Raw genomic sequence first — 20630 nt, 5'->3', positions numbered from 1 at the left:
AATTCTTCTTACTTAAATTCCCTGTACTGTTTCAGATGGAAAGGCATATTTCTAACTTCTCATCCTAAACTTTCTGTCCTACATGGTATAAAACTGGTCTACCCTGTTGGAGAGTAACTGTATTTCAGTCCAGAGATGATCACATTTCAGTAATAGATTAAGTGAACCCAGTGTGTAATTTAAGATCGTGAAACAATGTAAGGTAGTCCAGATTGAAGGTTCTATACAAACGAAGAGTCATTCTTTGGGTCACTGCTTCTCCCCTCTTTACGCCCATATAATCCTATTGAAGTCAATGGGCTTGAATGTGCTTTGAGCTGGAACAGAATTTGGCCCTTTGTCTCTGTTTGTATTAAATAATTACAGTGATGTTGATCTTCAAGAAAAAGTGGACAAGGTGGAAAATACATTTTATTAGAAGCCCAAATACTTTTAAATACACAACATTTCAAGTATTTGTGATAAATCATGAAAGATCCTGAAGTTTGGCTCTATCTTAATGTATGTATTAGCTCAGGGGTAGGCAACCTATGGCACGCGTGCCGAAGGCGGCATGTGAGCTGATTTTCAGTGGCACTCACACCGCCCAGGTCCTGGCCACCAGTCCGGGGGGCTCTGCATTTTAATTTAATTTTAAATGAAGCTTCTTAAACATTTTAAAAACCTTATTTTCTTTACATACAATAGTTTAGTTATATATTATAAACTTATAGAAAGAGACCTTCTAAAAACATTAAAGTGTATTACTGGCATGCGAAACTTTAAATTAGAGTGAATAAATGAAGACACGGCACACCACTTCTGAAAGGTTGCCGACCCCTGTATTAGCTCAATAAAAGGCATGGAATGATCGACCTTGCCCATCCAAGTTGTTGTTATTTATTATTTGTATTACTATAGTTCCTGGCAGCCCCAGTCCTGGGGCAGGATCCCATTGTGCACACAACAAAATAATGGTCCTTGTCCCAAAGAGTTTACAATTATTTTAATTGTGTCCATTCCCACTCCTGCCAAAGGTAATTGCCAAACTCCTATTGACTTCAGAGGGAGCAAGATCTGGCTCATCATTCTTGTCATTATCATTTTGAACCCTCTTCTGCTTTAATCAGAGCTTTTATGAACACCAGATGGTCTATTGCACTCTCTACAGGTGGAGACTTCCAGTGAACCAGGGAGCAGAGTATGGCATTTCCTTCTGACGTCACTCCCCCTTTGTTCTGTAACTGTGCTGCAAAAATGAAATGAGGAAATATCAGGAGAAGAGGAAAAGGAGAACATTCAAATCAAATTTTAGTGAAGCTCTGGCAGGATTCAGGGGAAAAATACTCAAGATCCATTGAGCCTTCAGTAGTGCTTGAATGGAGATATGTTCTAGTGAGAGATTGACTGGTCCACTAAGGCCCAAGTCCTGCTCCAGAAAACTACACCAATGCAGGACTCCTTCCATGCAGTTCACTTTTCAGGATCGAGGCCGAAGTTTGGATCCTTAAAGTCTGGGGGTTTTGCTTCAGTCCATTCTATATAGACTGGCTGGCTGCAACATTTAGATCTGGTTTCACAGTCACATTTCCCAGACATTCAGGATGGATGAAGGAATTTTAACTCAGCTCTGACATATTCTTTCCTCAATTATAGCTATTCTTCATTTGTCCATTAGCTTCTTTCATGAACACAATGTATTCGTTTTTAAATGCCCAGAAACTATTCAGTGAAAAGCTGCTGGCAATTACTAACTCTCACAACAGCTTAGCACAATGAGGGGTAATTATTGTCAAAATCCCTTTTTTTTTTTCACAACATGTTGAAGGAACTTTCAATTTAGTTTTGTTCATTACCAAAGGATCCCTTTATAATTTTAGTATTATCTTGATAAATGTGAGTAACAAAATGGTATGTGCTTTATTGCTGGTGTTACCGTGAGATTTCTTGCTGTTGATTTAATATCAGTGTATATCAGATTTCTTGCCATTATTTAAAGAAAAATTAAAAGGCTTTTGCATCTCAACTGTTCTTTTATAAAAGAAATGCACTTCTGCTCTGTTTCTCAACTCTGCTTTTTGTCCCACACAGGTAAGGGGGTGGCTCAAATTGCATAACCCATTCGCTAAGAGGATGAGTGACTGAGTCATTTCACAAAGAGAGCTGACCCCTTAGTACTCTGATCACAAAGCCTAGAGGTTGACAATAACATATGTTTTGTAAATGTAATGCCAAACAAACAAAGAAGAGGAACTCCCTCTTGCTGAACGGGACTGCTGTTTTCTTCCTCCTTAGTAAGTTATAGAATGCAATTTTTGACCAAAAAATTAATAAAAAAAATAAAACTGGACAAAGTCGTAGGAAATTTCATTAGGGCCGGGGCGTCTGCAGAAATTTAAATTTGATTGCTTTTGTACGAGCACATTAAACACACAAAATGAAAGGTTTGCATGAGCCCCGCCCCCCAGATTTCTAAGGAGGCCTCTGGTGGGCAGGCCCAGCAGCTCCCCCTGGCAGCGACTCTGTGCCTGCAGCCGGAGCAGGGAGGAAACAGCAGGACAGTTGGCTGCCGACTGAGCTCCTCCTCCTCCCATCCCTACAGCTGCTGTTTCTCCTTCCCTGCTGCTGGAGTCCCAGCACTGCCACCTGCTTTGCAGACCGCCCACTGAGGGGGTGGGGGCAGCAGCAATGCCTGGGACTCCAGCAGCAGGGAAAGAGAAGCAGCAGCTTTAGGGGTGGGGGGAGGAGGAGTTCAGCCAGCCCCCCTGCTGGTTCCTCCCTTCCCAAGCTGCAGGGACATACAGAGATTGTGGGGGGGAGTGCCCCTGCTTGCCACCCCCTTGTGTACACCTCTGGTAAGGGCAAAAGTGTTAACAAAATGCATGCTGGGAAAATGTTCCCCCCTGCAAAGGTCCTGCACAAGGCCTATGCCTTACTGAAATTCCATTGTGCTGGGGGGAATTTCACGCATTATGATTTATTGATTTAGAAGTACTTGACATGAAACTCACCATGAATAGTGTTAAGCACAGACTGTCTGTATACTGGCCTGTCTTCTCTGAAGTTCCCTGCCACTGCTGACTGGTGCTGCTCCATCTGTGGTAGCAACCATAGAGTACTAGTTCAGGGAGGGCACCAAGCAGATGCCAGTATTTTAAGCACCGTGTCATCTAATCCGGCTCACAACAGGTGCACACAACATGATAATAAAACACCAGAGCCTTGTCTGTACTAGGTCTCTTATCTGTTTAACTCAAGCTAGTTATTGCCCTGTTTGTCCCAGTTGTAGGATTCTTCCTGGTTTGTCTGTACAGCAGAGTGTGTGTGTGTGTGTGTGTGTGTGTGTGTGTGTGTGTGTGTGTGTGTGTGTGTGTGTGTGTGTGAGAGAGAGAGAGAGAGAGATATTTTCATCCATTTTAGATACTTATCAACTATCTTCAGTGCAACCTGTCAGTAGAACCATTAGTTTTCCCTTCTACACTGTTCACCTGTCTGCTGATCTTGTAAAGAATAACACTGCCTGTTTCTCTACAATGCATAACTGGATTTCTATTTCTCAGTTACAGTTCCTTTAGGTGAAAGGCCCATGGCATGCTGTATGACAACTCCTGTTCACATGGGAATTGGAGAACAAGGCCAGGTCTTGGATATGCCCATATGGCACTGACTAAACCAACAGTTGTTACATATTTGCATCCAAAAGCAATATTTGGCTTCATGTAAGTAAAGTAACAGTGTAACTGAATTGTATAAAAGGCTGGGTAATGTAATGACTGTCATTTAGAGTTGAACTGTACATGCTAAAGTAGAATAGGTTGCCATGGGTAGGGTGACCAGACAGCAAGTGTGAAAAATCAGGACGGGGGTGGGGGGGTAATAGGAGCCTATAGAAGAAAAAGACCCAAAAATCGGGACTGTCCCTATAAAATCGGAACATCTGGTCACCCTAGCCATGGGTCAAGAAGGGGATTCTCTTTCCTCCCACACTTGATATCCATCATTACTTCAGTGGCGTGGTGGTATATGACAGCAGATGTGATCAGCTTCTGGCCATTGCTGAGGGCAGGATCTCAGACAAGATGGACTTTTGGTTTGATCTACTATAGGAAAACCAATGGGCCAGATTCTTTAACGGTTTCAAAATCATTTACCCAACGTATATTGGGAGAAGCGTGCTAAAAATCGATATTATACAAGAGTAAAACCAGTTTAAATGAGAAGACAATTAGGTTCTCTGTTCCAATGCCGCGGAAAAAAATGCATCACACAGTAGCATATCCTTGTCATAAAAGTGCTTTTCCCTTTGTCTTTATTTACACATAAGATACAGAACTCAGATCTCAGATGCACGCAGCAAAAAAAAGGAAAAATTTCCTCCAGATTATAAAGATTTGTCATTTTGCCATTACATTTATTTCCTCTGCTCCCTCTTGCACATTGCTTTCTGCTCGGGGGGGGGTGGGGGGGGGAGGGGGCCCTCAGAGGAGTCAAAGGAGAGCATTGTTTTGAAAAATACATTCTTCCCATTAAGGGGTAGAAAATTAATTTCCTTCATAGAGTCTGTAAGCATATTAATTTAAAACTGAACTCCACTGAACAAACACTGTGCACATGGCACACATTTCTCATACTGCTCACCAGAACCTGTTCCTTTGCTTTTCAGATTTTGAAACCTTATTGCAAACGGAGAACGTGAATTTTCTGTTTGTTTTTTTTATCCCCATGCTCTGTTCCCAGAACAATGCAAAGCTAAAAGAATTTCAAGACGAGAGGCCTCAGTCTCTTCCCATTCACCCAGCTGTTAATCAGGAGTAAATGGGGTTACACTGCTTTAAAAGTGTGATGCTTCCCTGAAAAGTGATAAGGTAAAAATGGCAGCTTCTTATTCACTAGCTGTGCACCCTAAATGCAGTTAGAGTCATAGCTGCTTATGTTAGTGACAAAATACTTTTTTCCCACCTTTTACTCCAGTTAGCTCTGCAGAGGCAACGCAGCTATGGGAGAAGCAGCTGGATTGTATTCTGTCTTTTGCATCATCAATCTTAGTTGTTAACTAAGGGCCTGATTCTCCACAGCCTTGAACCTTGTGTTGAGATTCATGCCGGTGCAAAGTGTGTGTAGAATGTTACCGTTTCCTTTTGGTAGCACTTTATATCCAATTTGAACTCATTTGGCATGTAAGTAAAGATCTACATAGGCTACAAGTCAGTGGGGAACCAGGCCCTGCTTTGCAAGGCCTAATTTGCCCTTGGTCACATCTGTGAAACTCCAGTGACAACAATGAGGTTGCAGAGGGTTAAGTGAGGGCATAAATTCACCCACAGAATATTAATAATGATGCACAAAACGGAAAGAACCCAACTTAATTTTCAAATGTTAGGTTGAGCTTCATTGCAAACTAAGCAATATGAAACACAATAAACATAGGTTTCAGGGTAGCAGCCGTGTTAGTCTGTATCCTCAAAAAGAACAGGAGTACTTGTGGCACCTTAGAGACTAACAAATTTATTGGAGCATAAGTTTTCGTGGGCTACAACCCACTTCTTCGGATGCATACAATAAACATAGAACCCCATGATATTTTTACAGAATCGCCGCTTATTGTTTTAAATGCAAAATAATTCAATCCTGCAGGATCATTAGGTAGGATATTGAGATGAGATTATTATGCCATGTGTTGGTTAAACCTTATTTGCGCTCTACATTCTCGAATGTAACTAGAAAGAGCCCAAAATTATTCATATAGGCAGAAATGTCACTATGGAAACAAAGAGCTAGTTTAATTTAGTTAGGCCAGTATCAACAAAGCCTGCTCTAATAAGCCCAATAAACAGGCACAATCTGCATTAGTGCTCACTGAGGAACAAGTAAGTACACTGAGTAAAGGTAAAAATGTTTGGGAGGGGAACAAAATGAAGAAGATATTGTACTTTCAAAAGCTTAGGGCATCAGCTGCAATCAGAAACAAATCCTTCAATATGAAACATGTAAAACAATTACAGATATATTGACAGTCCATATTACAATATTATACTCTCCAGCAATTCATCACAGTGCCTCACCATATCTAAATGAGTTTTGAGTGCCAGGGACAGCAACTTGTGCAAGCCTATGACCTTTGCAGAACAAAGTCTTGCTAGTAGCCTCTAGTCTAAACCAGCTAACATGTTCCACCCGTGCAAGCCCTTCTAAGTGATCAGATTTTTGTTGTTCTAAAGGCAGTAGGAGATTGTATTAATCAATTAAACTATTTTTATCTAAACACAGTAACCAGAGCCCGCTGTCTGCAGTCCTGAGCTCCACCTTTCAAGATGGAGAATGACTTTTGATCTCTGAAGCCGCACCCCACATCTTCCTGTAACAATAGCAGCTGCTTCACACAAGATTGGCCAGCTGAACACGTAGTCTTGAAAAGCAAATGTTGAATGTACAATGCAAACAGCTTTGTTAACGGAAACAAAGTTGTAATTGTTCGACTCCACATATGTCGGAGCAACATCTCAGGCAAGTATTGAGGCCCAATCCTGCTGTTACTGGACCTTGAATATGCGGCTGTTTGGGGAGAGTTTACTGTGCTGATTTTCCTCCTCCCATCATTCATTTCTTATGAATTTGCCTGACTTCACACAGAGTGCTCCACAAGAGATGCTGCTCTAACCATTTTCCCGGCAGATTTATTCTCTGTGGGGTCTTATTCTGTAGTCACTTGGCTGCCAGAGGAGTGAGAAGAACACATAGGAAATGTGATTGTCCCTGAAGAATAGCACAGGAAAAAATATCACTTTATTTTAGGCTATCATTCCTCCCTTAACAGCAAGCATGCTCATATATCACCAGTGTCTAAAGCCAATTCACACTGAAAATACAACTAGAGCTATTTAATGCCAACATTTTAAATGCCTATTAGACACTTAAATGGCTGTCTGGACACCAAATTGAGCACCTAAATGCAAGACAGGCATGTAGGTAATTTTCAAAGGGGTGCCCTTGGGTGCGAGCAAGGAGCCCCATTTGTGTGTTATGGGCATGGCCAAAGATATAGCTGTCAAAGTGGGATTTCAAAATGGACAGGGGCCACCTTACCCTAGCAAGGTTTAGATGCCCCAAGTTAGGCATCTTCGGAGCACATATTAATTGATCAGCTCTGGTTCAGGGTTCTTTTCAGGGTTAGATTAGCACTGGAGATGCAAAGTATGCTTTTAAAACCCTAGTAACTTGACCATATCAAAAATGCCTTTCACCAGACCATTAAAAGGTGCATCTATGAGCAATGGGCTATAACCCTGCCAAATGTATGCAGGATCTTTAACTCTTCTGTTCAAGAAATGTTGCAAACCTTTTTAGTATCAGCAAGAGTTGGGAGGCAGAACTTTAAAAGGGTGCGGGTTCACTCTCTTAATTCATGAGCAGCAACCAACCTTTTTAGCTCAAACTTTTAAAATAAAAATTGCTCCTGGGCTGGCAAGTCACTTGGCCTCTAACAGAAAGTGAACACAAAAATGCTCTGCCCTTTCAAAGCCTTAGCAGCAAGAGGGAAGACTTCCCTCAGCCATAATCCAAGATGAACGTATAGGGCCAATTTCTCCCCTCAGATATGCATGCATAATTGGCAGTGACTTCAGTGGAATTTTTGACCAAAAGAAGAGCGATTCCCCCGGCCCATCTGCCCATCCGTCACCATCATTGTCACCGTTATCATCGTCCTTCTCCTCCAGGGTTCTCATCCAGACTCAGCTCGGTTTCTCCATCAGCTTCTCCTCTGCTGATTTATAGTCCTTGCCTCTCAGGTAGGGGTTACCAATGAGGCGCAAAATGTAAACTTGTGGTGAGCACCTGCTTATCTACCCATCCTTCTTAGCAGATTAGCTGTTTGGGGAGGGGTTAGCTCCAGTCCTTTGTAAAGCCAGTGTAAAGTCCTTTCCTCCCATTTGCAGGAACTAGGCAGATGTAACTCTGAGGTAGAACAAAGAATGGGTTAGAGATCTGGAAACATCAATCATCATGTTTTCTTTCCTTGTTTGTGTGAGAATTGCTGTACTCAATTCTCTAAAGTGTTCTCTGTCTATACTGCCTCATCCTGGAAAGCATTCTCTGATACTTTGTACAGAGGACACTACACAGTACATACAAAATAAACTGTATTGTAGACACTTTTTCTGTGTCTGGGATCACAGGGGCATAGATGGAATTAGATTAACATTAATCACCACATGTTGTACGCATCAGAGGCAAGATGTCAGGTGCCAATTGAACATGATTCTAGACAATGAAATCCCAGGCCTGCTCCACGTTGGTATTCTGCAACATCAAGGAAACATCATGTCTTTAAGCACTCCGGAGAAGCATCTCCTTAAGTGGCACTGTGGTTGCAAAAGGGGTTAGTCTGAACAATTGGAAATCCTATAATAAGTTGAATATAGTAGAGTGGTTCCTCTGGTAAGAGCAAACATGCAAACTAAGGAATAATTTTGTCCTGCGTGGGAGGGAAATCTGAGAAATCTGAAGAGATTTTACCTGTGTTCTTTCAGCTAGCTGAGTAATTAAACATAGGGCATGACTTATATCTCTCCATATATCTGCAATTGTCTTGGCTAACTTGCTTTGATGCATGGAGTACTGGTTGTGAATTTCCTAGCTCTGTGGGTTCCTCCTTCAATTCTTCTCTTTCTTCCCTGAAACAAACATAGTAAAATGATAGAGCGGTGGAGAAGGGTTTGTTTTCATGACTCAGCCAGTGTGTGTACACTATATGTTAGTTAGTCTTAAATTGTACATAATGTATTTGAAAATAGAATGTTATCCACATAATGCATGTAAGAAGGAAGGAGGCTTTAGGCTCCTGGTACTCAATTCTAAATGAAAAATGCCAAATGGTGATCAATTGTCTAGTGGGCAGAGCAAAGGACTGGCTATCAGATTTCCCAAGTTTTATTCAAATCTCTGCCACTGGGTTGTTGTGTAATCCTGGGCATGCCATTTATTCTCTTTGTCCCTTAGCTTGCTGGTCTGTAAAATGAGTATGATATTATTTACTCATCTCACAAGGTTGATTAATATTTGTCAAATTAGCTCAGGTTGGTAGTGAAAAGTATTGTTTTAGTTTTCCTGTGCAGTGCTGATAAGTGTTAAGTACAGTCTTTCTGTTTTATTCTTGTAGGTACCAATTTGCTTCAACAAATATATATATATATAAAGGACCCAACAGATTAAGAATTAAAGCAACTGGCCAAATTCTGCCCACAAATGACCAGCATAAAACTTTTAACCAGGAGCATGAGCTGTTTACTTCTATTCTAGCTCCTACCGACACAAGTGCTGCCAGGAGGGTCTGTATGTTTAAGTGTGTACCACATACCCCAAACCTAGCAGTTACCCCTATCCACATATTACTACACTGGTAACTTATGTTCCTGACTGTAACCATCTGTATGGGGATGAGGTGCATGGAGCAGCTTCCAGCCAACATATGGTTGTATATTAGCACTAATTCTGCAGTGTAAACAGGTGCTCATTTTGTGGCTATTCTGTGTTATACAGGAGTTCAGCTTGGTATCAACAACAGGATAAAGGAGTGACTTGTTCTCTGTACCTTTAGAATCACTCAGCAACGCTTCTATCTCTACCCCTCTCATTCTGCCTTTTTACCACAACCTCACTTCCCTACAACATCTTAGAAGACACTGTCCAACACAATCATGACAAAAATCATGTGGCATTGCTAACAGACATGGTTTTCTCTCCCCCCCCAACCCCTGAAATTAATTTTTAAAGCCAAGCAATTGATTCATTCTATTTTTCATTTTTGTCTTTTCTTCTGCAGCCCATCATTCCTCAAATTGTCAGTTAAACCATTCTTTCTCTTAAAACAATCATGTTTATTAAATTGGAATGATTGATTTTCTAATCCTGAAAAATATTAATGTCTTGATGCCTTGTGGGATTGCATCTCTGATCTAATCATTTCTCCTACATGGAAGACTTCTGGTTCTAGGCTGCTCAAAAGTAGTTAAAATAAAACCAAAACAACCAACAAAAATCATTGACTTTGAAGGTAAGAAGGAAGGCAATTTTCCAATATTTCCATTATCTGATTCAGATGGTGCAGCATATGGGATAGAATTTGTAAGGATCATCATTCCCTTTTCATTATATGTGTGAAAGTTTATAGTATGACCTTCATCTTGGGTCCTTAAACTTCTCACTTCCTTAAATACTCTATTGTCATTGAGATGAAATTGGAGCCATATATTAAGAAAGAACAGTACAAAAGTGCAACAAATATAACTGAACAGGAGGAGTGGATCTTACAGCACTTCCAAATTCCTCCATGTTTGGAAATGCAAGCATTTTATTTCAGTTGGTTAAAATAAGCAGAATTTCTAATATCTTCCCCCAGAGCAGAAAATGGAACTAATACCTCTGTAAACTGTAACATCCGTGAGAGGAAGTGGTCTTCATCATAAGTTATATTGAAGATGTTTTCATTTTCTTACACGGTTCTTTGTTTTCAATTCATCTGTGCGAGAAGGATTTCCCTTGGAGAACACTGAAATTAAAGACTGAAGCTAGAATGAATTAATTAATTTTACTGCACATGTTATTTCAACTGTCTCTTCTTTCAGTAAAAAGATGAATGTAGTTTGCTGTAGTCACCATAACAATGGTTCTGATCAACTACACTAGGGAAGATTTTAAAATCTGATTTTAGCAGTTCTCAAGGACTTGTGTTGTAGTCTTTCATTTCTCAATGCTAAGAGTAAAACATTCATTAAGGAGTAAGGGCTCAGTGTCCTAAGTTACAGGCTTCAACTAGGCAGTGAGCTTTGCCAAGCCTATTGATTCTGTCTAATATTTCTCCCTATTTTTTCCTCGTGATTGGATATGTACTCCATATTGACACTAAAAGAGTTAACTGGAGACAGCAATTAATGCCTCTGGTTGCACTGTAGACTGGTCTGGCCCAAATGAAGAAGAAGCCCGGCTGGGTGGTGAGCATAAAAGGAGGAAACCCAGATGAGAAAGAGACTGCAGAGAGAAGCAGGAAGAACTCTGTAGGCCCTCTCTGGTCACCAGAGGGTGGAGCAAAGACCTAGAGGCAGATGTACAGTAAGCTCAGTGAGGGGCTGTAGGAAAGGGCCTGAGGGAAAGCCAAGGTAGGAAGAAGATGAGTCTGAGGACGGAGACCTTAGTGGCTCACCACAGGGTCCTGAATGGGAACCCAGAGGAGAGGAAGAGTCTGGGTTCCCCTACTGGCCCACTGGAAAATGGAGTGCAGAAACACACTGGTGCAAGTGGGGAGAAGGACTATTGAGTTTGGAGCCAATCCTCCAGGGAGAAAGTCTTGGGATGTATCATTCCACACAACAGCAGGAGGATGACCCTGCAGTATCTGGGAAGGGGTGAAGAGTCTTCGGAGAAGAGAGCCCCGATGGGGTGAATAGTTACGTGTATTTGAGTTTAGTTTTTTGGATTTTGTTTATGCCAGAAGGGGTGGCACTAAATGTTACCTGTCCAGAAGGCTGAGTCATGAGAAGAGAGACCACTCTAGGGCTGGAGCAGCTGTCAGCAGGGCAAGGCCAAAGGACATCCTGCCATGCCACACCCAGCCATGAGTGGGGCATGCCAGAGGTGAGTCAATTTGACATTCCTCACTGTAGAATCTCTTAAAATCTAGTCAAGATATAGTAATATATAGAAAATATAGAGAGACTATACTATATAGAGAAATATAGTAGTCAAGAGCCATCTCATCTAATCTACTGAATTTCTAAGCACCACTATATCTGTTTCAAATTTTAGGACTACTCCTGATCTGGCATCTTTCTAAATTCTTTCTTGTCCTTTCCCAATCTGGCATTGTCTTTGACATAGGACTGTGGGGAGGGTTTCTTTTCCATTCAATACTCACTAGCCTGAAGGATGAGATTTTTTGAGTCTGCTACTGACCATGATCCCCACCATAGCAAAACAATTAATTTTAACAATTTTCTGTTAAACTTCTAATAATATGATTAAGAGCCTCCTAATAGCCATCTGCCTTTAATGTGTTCAGTGAAAGTCTAAGTGTGGAAAATATTTTAAATAACAAATTGATCTTCCTCTGACTGACACGGTCAGATTCACCTTTTTGTTTTGACCAATGCAAATAAATGGTCTATCTATCAGTCATTTTGAATGTCCTCCAAGCATTAATCTGAAGAATCAAGCAGGTTGAATCCACCAGTCAAGAATGGCATCCTATGGGCTTTTAAAATCTAAATGAATATCATCCCCTAAGGAGAACACTAAATTTTACACTGCTCATTAGCAAAGTAACTATTTGAAGAGTGCAAAGTACAATGTGGCCTAATGCTGAAGCTGCTATTGCAAAAACAAAGTGCTATCCTTTGAATTCTGTGTGGAATACGTATAAAATAGGGATAATTTGAAAATGCATATACCTATATTATAGATCAAAAGAACTTGCCATTGACTTGTTTTCAGTTTTAAAGCCCATGAGGGTTTTTATTACATCCATGTGCTTAAATTCTCAAACCCCTTGACAATGGGGCTATAATTAGACAGGGAATCAGTTTGCTTAATTCTTCTGGTGGTTCACAACACACTTTCTCAGGGCCCAATCCAAAGCTTCCCCCAAACTTTAAAGGGTGTTAGGCAGAGTCTTTGTGGAACAGCGAAGAATTGAAACGAAAACATAACTAGCAAAAAGTCAGTGCATACCATGATAAATACTAGCAATGAAGACTGTTGTTGCTTTCCTAGGAAGAAAATTCCTTTCCTATTTCCAAGTTGTATACCTTCTTTCAAAAGTGGCACTTAAAAGTATCAGCAAAAGATTGTGCCTTTAGACCTTAGAGTTCACCAGAAAAATCCATTATGGATATACATCATCATATTTTTTTCAAAGATCAGCTAAGCAAGCATTCAAGCTCTGGATCCAGCAATGCTAGGTCTTTGTTCAAAACACAGCATGCACCTAGACCCCATCTCTTTAATGAGAGCTCACTGAAGATTAATGTTCTCCATATGTCTTTTAAATAGATTCTAAAAGGCTGACCTTCTCTCTGAAATTGTCCCTCTGAGATATAGGGCAGTACGATTGTTCCTTTCATTTTTAATTCTGATTTGATTTGTCATTCAAGTCACTCCCTCTGTGTTTCTACTGAATGTATTTTAAATAATAAATTTTAATTTAAAAAGGCCTTTAAATGCATTTCCCATTATAGAATCCCATTATCCATGGCTGAGTTTCAGAACTACTGTATGGTATGGAACTCCTCAGTGGTTTCATATAATTCCACAATATATTTCTGTCATTTTCGGAAGGAATGTCTTGGTTCCAAGTCTGATAGTAGCAAGTAGTGGGGCCTTTTATCTGGCACATTCAGTGCTTTGGAAGGTGAAGCAGTTAGAGTGGAACTCCCATGGCACCAATCAATTATATATATTTCTAAATTTAGAAAATATTTTATTTCTCCTTTCAACCAAGCGACAGGAAGAAGCTGATTTGCTGTTTAGCAGAAATCTCCTCTGAATTTCTGGGATGATGAAAAAAATGAACACCAGGTAACTCCCAGTCCCAGAACAGTCCTCACTCATTCCTAAAACATAAACAAGCATGGCCACTAATGAGTCATTATTGTGCTGGTTCAGATCATAGACCCCAGTTTTCTGATGCTGGCAAAGACGTAATAAAGTGGATCATAGAATCATAGAACTGGAAGGGACATCGAGAGATCATCTAGTCCAGTCCCCTGCACTCAGTGCAGGATTAAGTATTATCTAGACCATCCCTGACAGGTGTTTGTCTAACCTGCTTTTAAAAATATCCTCTGACAGTGTTTATCCCCAGGGGTCTGAGTGGTGCATTTTTATGGATGAGCTGAGGGGCCCAACCCCTAAACTCCACAGATTCCCCCAGGATTTACATGAAGCCAGGTACTTTGCATCAGCTCTGTGACCAGGCAGCCCTCTTGTTCCTTATTAGCACTGCTTCCAAAGAATCACGCTACCAGAGACTATTCCTGGCCATCATTATCCCTGCAACCCCATGAAATGGACGGTTCTCCACCATGGAGGGGTTCTATCTTTCTGTGAGAATCTCTGCAGGGCTTGCGCAGGAGATGTGTCTCTCTAGACCTATCCCCACACAGCATGGGGCTACCCACTCTTCACCTATAGCTAGCTCTGCTCCCTCACCACATATGATTCCAACCCCATGAAAATTCTGTGTGAAATCTTAGAAAGTTGAGGACTCTGCCACAACGGCAATGCCCTCCTCTCCGTTTCTGAACAGGAGCAGCTGGTGACCCACACGCGGATGCACCTCTCTGTGCACAGAACTTGGGGCAGATGGAGAGGAAATACTAGCAAGAGAACCATGAACCTGTCTGATTGCAGCATAGCAAAAACAAAATGTCACCCATTTTTGTCTGCTGGGAGCTTTGCATGAAAGAGCCCAGGCTAATTTCTATGAATTAAAGGCATGGTAGTGACAATACAAGTGGTTTTGCAGTGGATAAGCAATAGCTATGCTTGAGTTACATTTGATGGCGCGCTTCTAGGTTGCATCTTCAGCACCATGTGGATGTGTTTCTGTAGCTGGTATTATCCAGTAATTGTCAATCTCTCTCACTACATGAGCGGAGTACAATATGTCTTTAGCCCAAATAGAGATAAAGGACAGTACACACCAGGTGGCACCCTGGCAATTTTTTGTCATCCTTCTCCTAACCACTGAATAAGAGCATTTGCTCCTTTGTGGGAAACTTCTAATACAATTGAACTTTCTTTTATACCGTACTTTTGATAGAAGTTACAAGTTCAAAAAGCTCTGTGGAATTAAAAATTATAAAGGAGTAGGCTGTATACAGTGAAAGAGAAGGAAAGTTGTTTAATACTAGTGGGGGGGAATTAAGGACTTGAATCTGATTTCACTTACATTGGAATAAATTGAGTACCCCACTGAAGATAAACTCTAAGGGATGAAGGTGACATGCGAGATCAGAAATTTTCCCTAAGTCAGTGTCTCTCAACCTTTTGGTTGGTGACCCCTTATTAAAATTCAGAAATTTTCATGATCCTGTTACATGTACTGTAAGAGTAAAAATATATCAATTATAACAATAAGCTTATATCATGTATTTGTGTGTGTATGTATTTTGAGAGGTTGACAGAGAATACTTGACCTTGAAGGGTCAGGGTGTGTAAAGAGTGGGGGTGGAAGGGAATGGGGATTTGCTTTGCTTTAGATCAGGGATAGGCAACCTATGGCACGCATGTAGAACGCAGCACGCGAGCTGATTTTCAGTGGCACTCACACTGCTGGGGTCCTGGCCACCGGTCCGGGGGGCTCTGCATTTTAATTTAAATTTAAATGAAGCTTCTTAAACATTTTAAAAACCTTATTTATTTTACATACAAGAATAGTTTAGTTATATATTATAGACGTATAGAAAGAGACCTTCTAAAAACGTTAACATGTATTACTGGCACGCGAAACCTTAAATCAGAGTGAATAAATGAAGACTCGGCACACCACTTCTGAAAGGTTGCCGACCCCTGCTTTAGATTAAAATAAAATTTGCAACGCCTCCATAAATCCATAAGGACCTGTACTGGCTATAAGAGGAACTCACAGGGTGCAAACGCCGATGTTGGCCCTTTGCACAGGGGTGAATTTCACTCCAGCAACTTTTTACTAAATACAGCACAGGTCACTCTGTAGCCAATGACAGGCACCCACCAAGACTAGCCGAAAGGTACATAGTATTGGCTGCTCTACTCTGGTTGTAAGTGGCCAAAGCAAAAGCTTATGCAGCACAGATGGGACTGTGAATGCTGGCCCAGCAGCACAGGAAAAAATGTTCCACACAGTAAGCCAGCACCTACAGCAGCGACCCCCACTCTGCACGGGTCCCAAAGGAGGGCACTTTGGTGGCTGCTGCAGAAGAGGTGTGGCTGGGGAAATAAAGCTGAGCCATCTTCCATGCCATAGAAATAAGAAGCACAGCAGCTATTTTCTGAGGAAACCAGTAGCTCCACTTGCTAAGAGCATCTTGAGATTGTGAGGATGTCCACACCAAGATGAGTACCTTCCACTCCCACACAGAATCAAGCCTATCAGTTGCCTGATGAAGTTAGGCCTGCAGGTAAGTAGCTACCACATGCATGCAGGAGATATGAAATGGACCACTACAGGGTGCTCTGTCTTCTGCAAAGGTGCTGTTTGACGTGTACAGAAACCATGTTCAGAGTTTGGTCGTCTTTAGCCATCATTTCAGAGATCAGATTATATTAATCACATCATGCATGGGGGTGAGATCCCAAGAAAAGTAGGCCCTGGAGGAGACAAAGGGGGTTACCAGCTCCTCTCGACCTTTCTCACTTCACCCTGCTTTGATGGATATAGAGTAAGTGTAGCGTATAGGAAATGGATAGTATCCCTTAAAGTTAGGGAGCCCTCTAGTGTCTTCTGTTGCAAAAGCCATCAGAACCTAAAAGACTAGCAGTGCATATGCAGTGCTGTTGTCGCTTTGTTGGTCCCAGGATATTAGAGACAGGTGGGAAAGGTAACATCTTTTATTGGTCCAGAAGTTGGTCCAATAAAAGATATTACCTCACCCACCATGTCTTTCTTGTAGTGCTTATCTGTAGGTAGGCCTTGTACGTTTGTGTATGATTAGATGGTTATTTGGAACGCAGGTGTGTCTCTGTGGTTTCCTTATATTCTTAATATAGTGCAGAGAGGAAGGACCCAACGGTAAGGATGAGAAGGTCCCTTCCTCATGAAAAACTGTTTGGAGCCTGGTGAAAAGCAAAGAGATGCAGCTCTTGAAATATACTTAATGTGGGAATGGAGGAATCATTTTAATGGAGTAATAAAATAAAAAATTATCTGTCCGGTTTTCAAATTAATTAAATAAATATGAAAGCTGACTTCTTATTATTTTATAACTCATTCAAGATGCACAAAGTTTATCACCTTCATTTAATACTGAACATAAAGCATTCCCCGTTTATTGCTCTCCCCCAGCTGTACTGTTCAGATTAGCATTCCACCTCACTGTAGTCCAAAGAATTGTCAGACATAAAATAGTATCGGGTGTGGGAGATGGGAGAGAGGAAGACAACAGAAGGAGAAAATCCTCGGGATGGCCTCTCTGATATTGGTGTGAGGATCCTGCCTGGAATACACAGAGTGTCCTTCACTAAACCTGACCCTTGCACATTCCTTGCAGGTAATGAATAATTGATCCTTGCATGCAGGATCCTTACACTTGTGTTGTTATGAGTGGGCTCTCCAAAGACAATCACAATGTTAGCTTGTGGCAGGCTGTCATTATTACTGTCACTTGCAAAAGTGATTTATTTATCAACGTCTGTTTCATCTGATGATTTCCAGATGCTGCTGCTGTGCATTAATCATCAGTGGTAAATACGGTCTTAAAAAAGAGAGCGAATAGCTGGTTCCTTTTGAAGCTCTAGGCTCGCAAGCCTTTGCCTGTCCATCCGATTGGTAGGTTTCATGACACAGCTTCAACTAGCAATAACGTTCATGTTAATATTATTCTGTGTTTGCATTTGATGTTTAAGACTTTCCAATTTGTTTGAGAAACCAACAAGGAGATCTGCTAGACCAGGCATGTTATTGGGTATTCAAAGCTCTTGCTCACAACATACCTGTTTGATGCAGTAGATTGTGTGTGTGTGTGTCTGGTAGATAGGTAAGACAGCATACGTGTACTACAGATACTGGGTCATATCTAAAAGCCTTCCCCACCATCACTAAGGGTACATCTACACTACAGGGGGGAGTCGATTTAAGATACGCAAATTCAGCTACGTGAATAGCGTAGCTGAATTCGACGTATCGCAGCCGACTTACCCCGCTGTGAGGACGGCGGCAAAATCGACTTCTGCGGCTTTCTGTCGACGGCGCTTACTCCCACCTCCGCTGGTGGAGTAAGAGCGTCGATTCGGGGATCGATTGTCGCGTCCCGACGGGACGCGATAAATCGATCCCCGAGAGGTCGATTTCTACCTGCCGATTCAGGCGGGTAGTGTAGACCTAGCCTAAATGACCTACCGGTACTTTGGGGGCAGCTGCCAGAAAAATGGCGCATGATGATTAGGTATAAGTACTGTATTTATCAACCGAATATTTATAATGTCCCCATCACCAGAGTATGTAAGTGCCCATTTGAATGTGTGCAGGTCAGATAAGTATCTAAATGACTATTGTTAAAAAAGACAATGAGGTGCCACAATTAGGGGGACAAGATCCATTCCTCATCAAGAAAAAGGCTGAACAGATTCTTGGTAAATATTGAGATTTAAGTCTCTTTCTCACACTCAAACATGCATCCTGTTCATCTTCGATGCTCCCATTTTTTGGAATTGCCCAGAATATCAGGTGAGCTCATCCCTTCTCTGACTGAGGAGCTCAGACTCAGAAAGAAGGAAAATGCAAAACACACTGTTTGCAGATGTATTGAGTGGGGTTAGAAAGAGTCACGTAGATATGTACACGCATATATAGAGTACAGAGTATCCCTTAAAGCATGAGCTGAAAGACGTTAAGATGACATCAACTGACAGCCAGAGATAAGAGAAGGAAAATGAAAAGATACAATTTTGGAGATTGAGGGGCAAGGAAGAAAAAAAATCAAATTCAATGAGTGTTATGGTTTAATAAAATCTGACATTTTTCTCTCTATTTTAAATGTAGGTCATAATTCTGAATCCTGAATTTCTGAATCCTGTGTTTAGTGAAAAGTTTGCAGTGCTTACTTCAAGGGCCATACTTCAGTAAATGAAGAGAATATCTTAACTGAATAAATCCTTCCAACAATACATTTTCTGTGTGCAGAACTAAAAATCTATAAAAAGGGAAGGCTCAAGAGAAAAATGAGTGACTTTATGAAGCTATGCTGAGATTTAGAATGTGGGGTACGCCTTAGCAGAGATTGATTAGTGAGCAGACAGCAAGTCAGGTGGCCAAAGGTGCATGATAAATGCAATTTATCGTATCGTTGGTTCTGCAATTTATAAGGCCAAATTCTCGGCTGGCCTTACTCCATTGAAGTCAATCAGTCAGGCCTGCGGAGTTTTTAGCTCATCATATCACATTGTACAGTATTTGGCGTGTTTGTGGTGTGATGTGGGAATTTATAAATGGTTAAAGTACACATAATACTTGATTATATGCCCTAAACATTTTATTGTCACAGATTTTAAATGGGCACATTACTTATAAGCACCCTTAATGTCTTTATACTACTGCATCATATATCCTGAATATGCCATACACAGATTTGGTCATTTTCAGTAAAATATTATGCAATATTTTTATCCAAAATGTTAAATGAAATTTTATTGAAATTGTTATGGCAATTTCTAATTTACCAAATTCACTTCTAAAAATAGCTTTTCTGTACATCAAAATGTCATACATTTAAAGTCTGATATCGCATCACCATTCAAGGCTAGATGCAAGTGCTGTGTGTCTGACTGAAAAGCTGAAAATCTCTTTTCTTTCAAATTGTAGAAAGGTCCTGCTTGTAGAAATAATGAAACACAAGATGAGATCTTATATCTGCCAATAGTCCAAGAATGAATATTGGCCACTCTGGATTTCAACCCAGTGTAATTCTGATGTGAAATTCCACATTTGGGCAGAAAGAAGGAAATATTTCTATGGTAGGTTATATTTTAAAAATCTGTAGCTATTTAAGGTGCTCTGGGTTTTGGAAAGTTGGACGTAGTCCTGGGAGGAGATGGATTAGTGGCAGAATGCAGGTGCAGTTGTCAACAGTTCATCATTAATACAATTCATCACATGGATCTTTAAACTACTACATAAATTACAATACTACTTGTGATAAAAAAAATGTGTTCGCTGTAATTTATATTTCCCTGTGAGCCTGTAAACATTGAATTAATGGTTCTCATCGACTCTGGCTTTCCAGGTGGCTGCAAACAAAAATATAGTCCCCCAAAAGTTTGTAAAACTCTCTAAAACATTTCTAAAATGGTTTCTCTGTAACAGATGTTTCATATACTATATGTGCTGGTGTGATATGAACATTTTACTGGAACTTATTTGGAGTAACTTACAAACAACTCCAGTAACTCATTAGTGGCTTTGGCATACATGAGAGATGTAGCCACCCTAAACCCAAGCTGATAAAACTATATCATCTTGTATTGTAGCCATAGATCAAGCAGAGAGACTGACTGACAAGGAGATAGGTAGATAAGGTGGGTGAGGTAATATCTTTACTGGACCAACTTCTGTTGGTGAAGGAGACAACCTCACAAGCTTACACAGAGCTCTTCTTAAGGTCCAGAAAAGGTAGGTAGGTAGGAAAGCAGGCACACCATTATAGTAATAGAATATTGCTATTCCAAAACAACTTGACAGGGTTACATCAGATTTCTTTTCTTGAAATGATATAGTTACATCCTGAAGACCATCAGAGAGCATTGGCCCCATTAAATTCCCTCAACCGGCTTTGCTCCTAATGAACCTACCTCTTCATTAGGTTTTGTCTGTCAGGTGCTGTGGTCAGTCCTGAGGTATTTGTTTTGTTCCTCCTAAAGCCAGCACAGAATCTGAGTATCCACTTCAGAAGAAGTAGCTGCACTGA

General features: G+C 40.9%; 2 long non-coding RNA genes across 2 annotated transcripts in view; one reads left to right on the top strand and one right to left on the bottom strand.

Annotated features, from left to right (window-relative positions):
• The window catches only part of LOC101947283 (uncharacterized), a 20835-nt gene extending 12706 nt beyond the window's left edge, over positions 1 to 8129 (top strand). Inside the window, exons 2-4 of the long non-coding RNA XR_255632.4 lie at positions 2071 to 2273; positions 3540 to 3698; positions 6247 to 8129. This is a non-coding gene — a long non-coding RNA (uncharacterized LOC101947283). The remainder of the gene's footprint in view (positions 1 to 2070; positions 2274 to 3539; positions 3699 to 6246) is intronic.
• On the bottom strand, positions 7805 to 20630 carry LOC122173793 (uncharacterized). The gene is made up of 4 exons (XR_006174633.2): positions 20515 to 20630; positions 10397 to 10525; positions 8494 to 8651; positions 7805 to 7932 (listed from the first exon to the last, which is right to left on the bottom strand). It is a non-coding gene; the product is annotated as an uncharacterized LOC122173793 (long non-coding RNA).

The sequence above is a fragment of the Chrysemys picta genome, chromosome 9 (genome assembly GCF_011386835.1).
Source record: "Chrysemys picta bellii isolate R12L10 chromosome 9, ASM1138683v2, whole genome shotgun sequence".
Taxonomy (NCBI): domain Eukaryota; kingdom Metazoa; phylum Chordata; order Testudines; family Emydidae; genus Chrysemys; species Chrysemys picta.
Note: the sequence above shows the minus strand (reverse complement) of the source record. Positions and strands in the feature narration are given on the sequence as shown.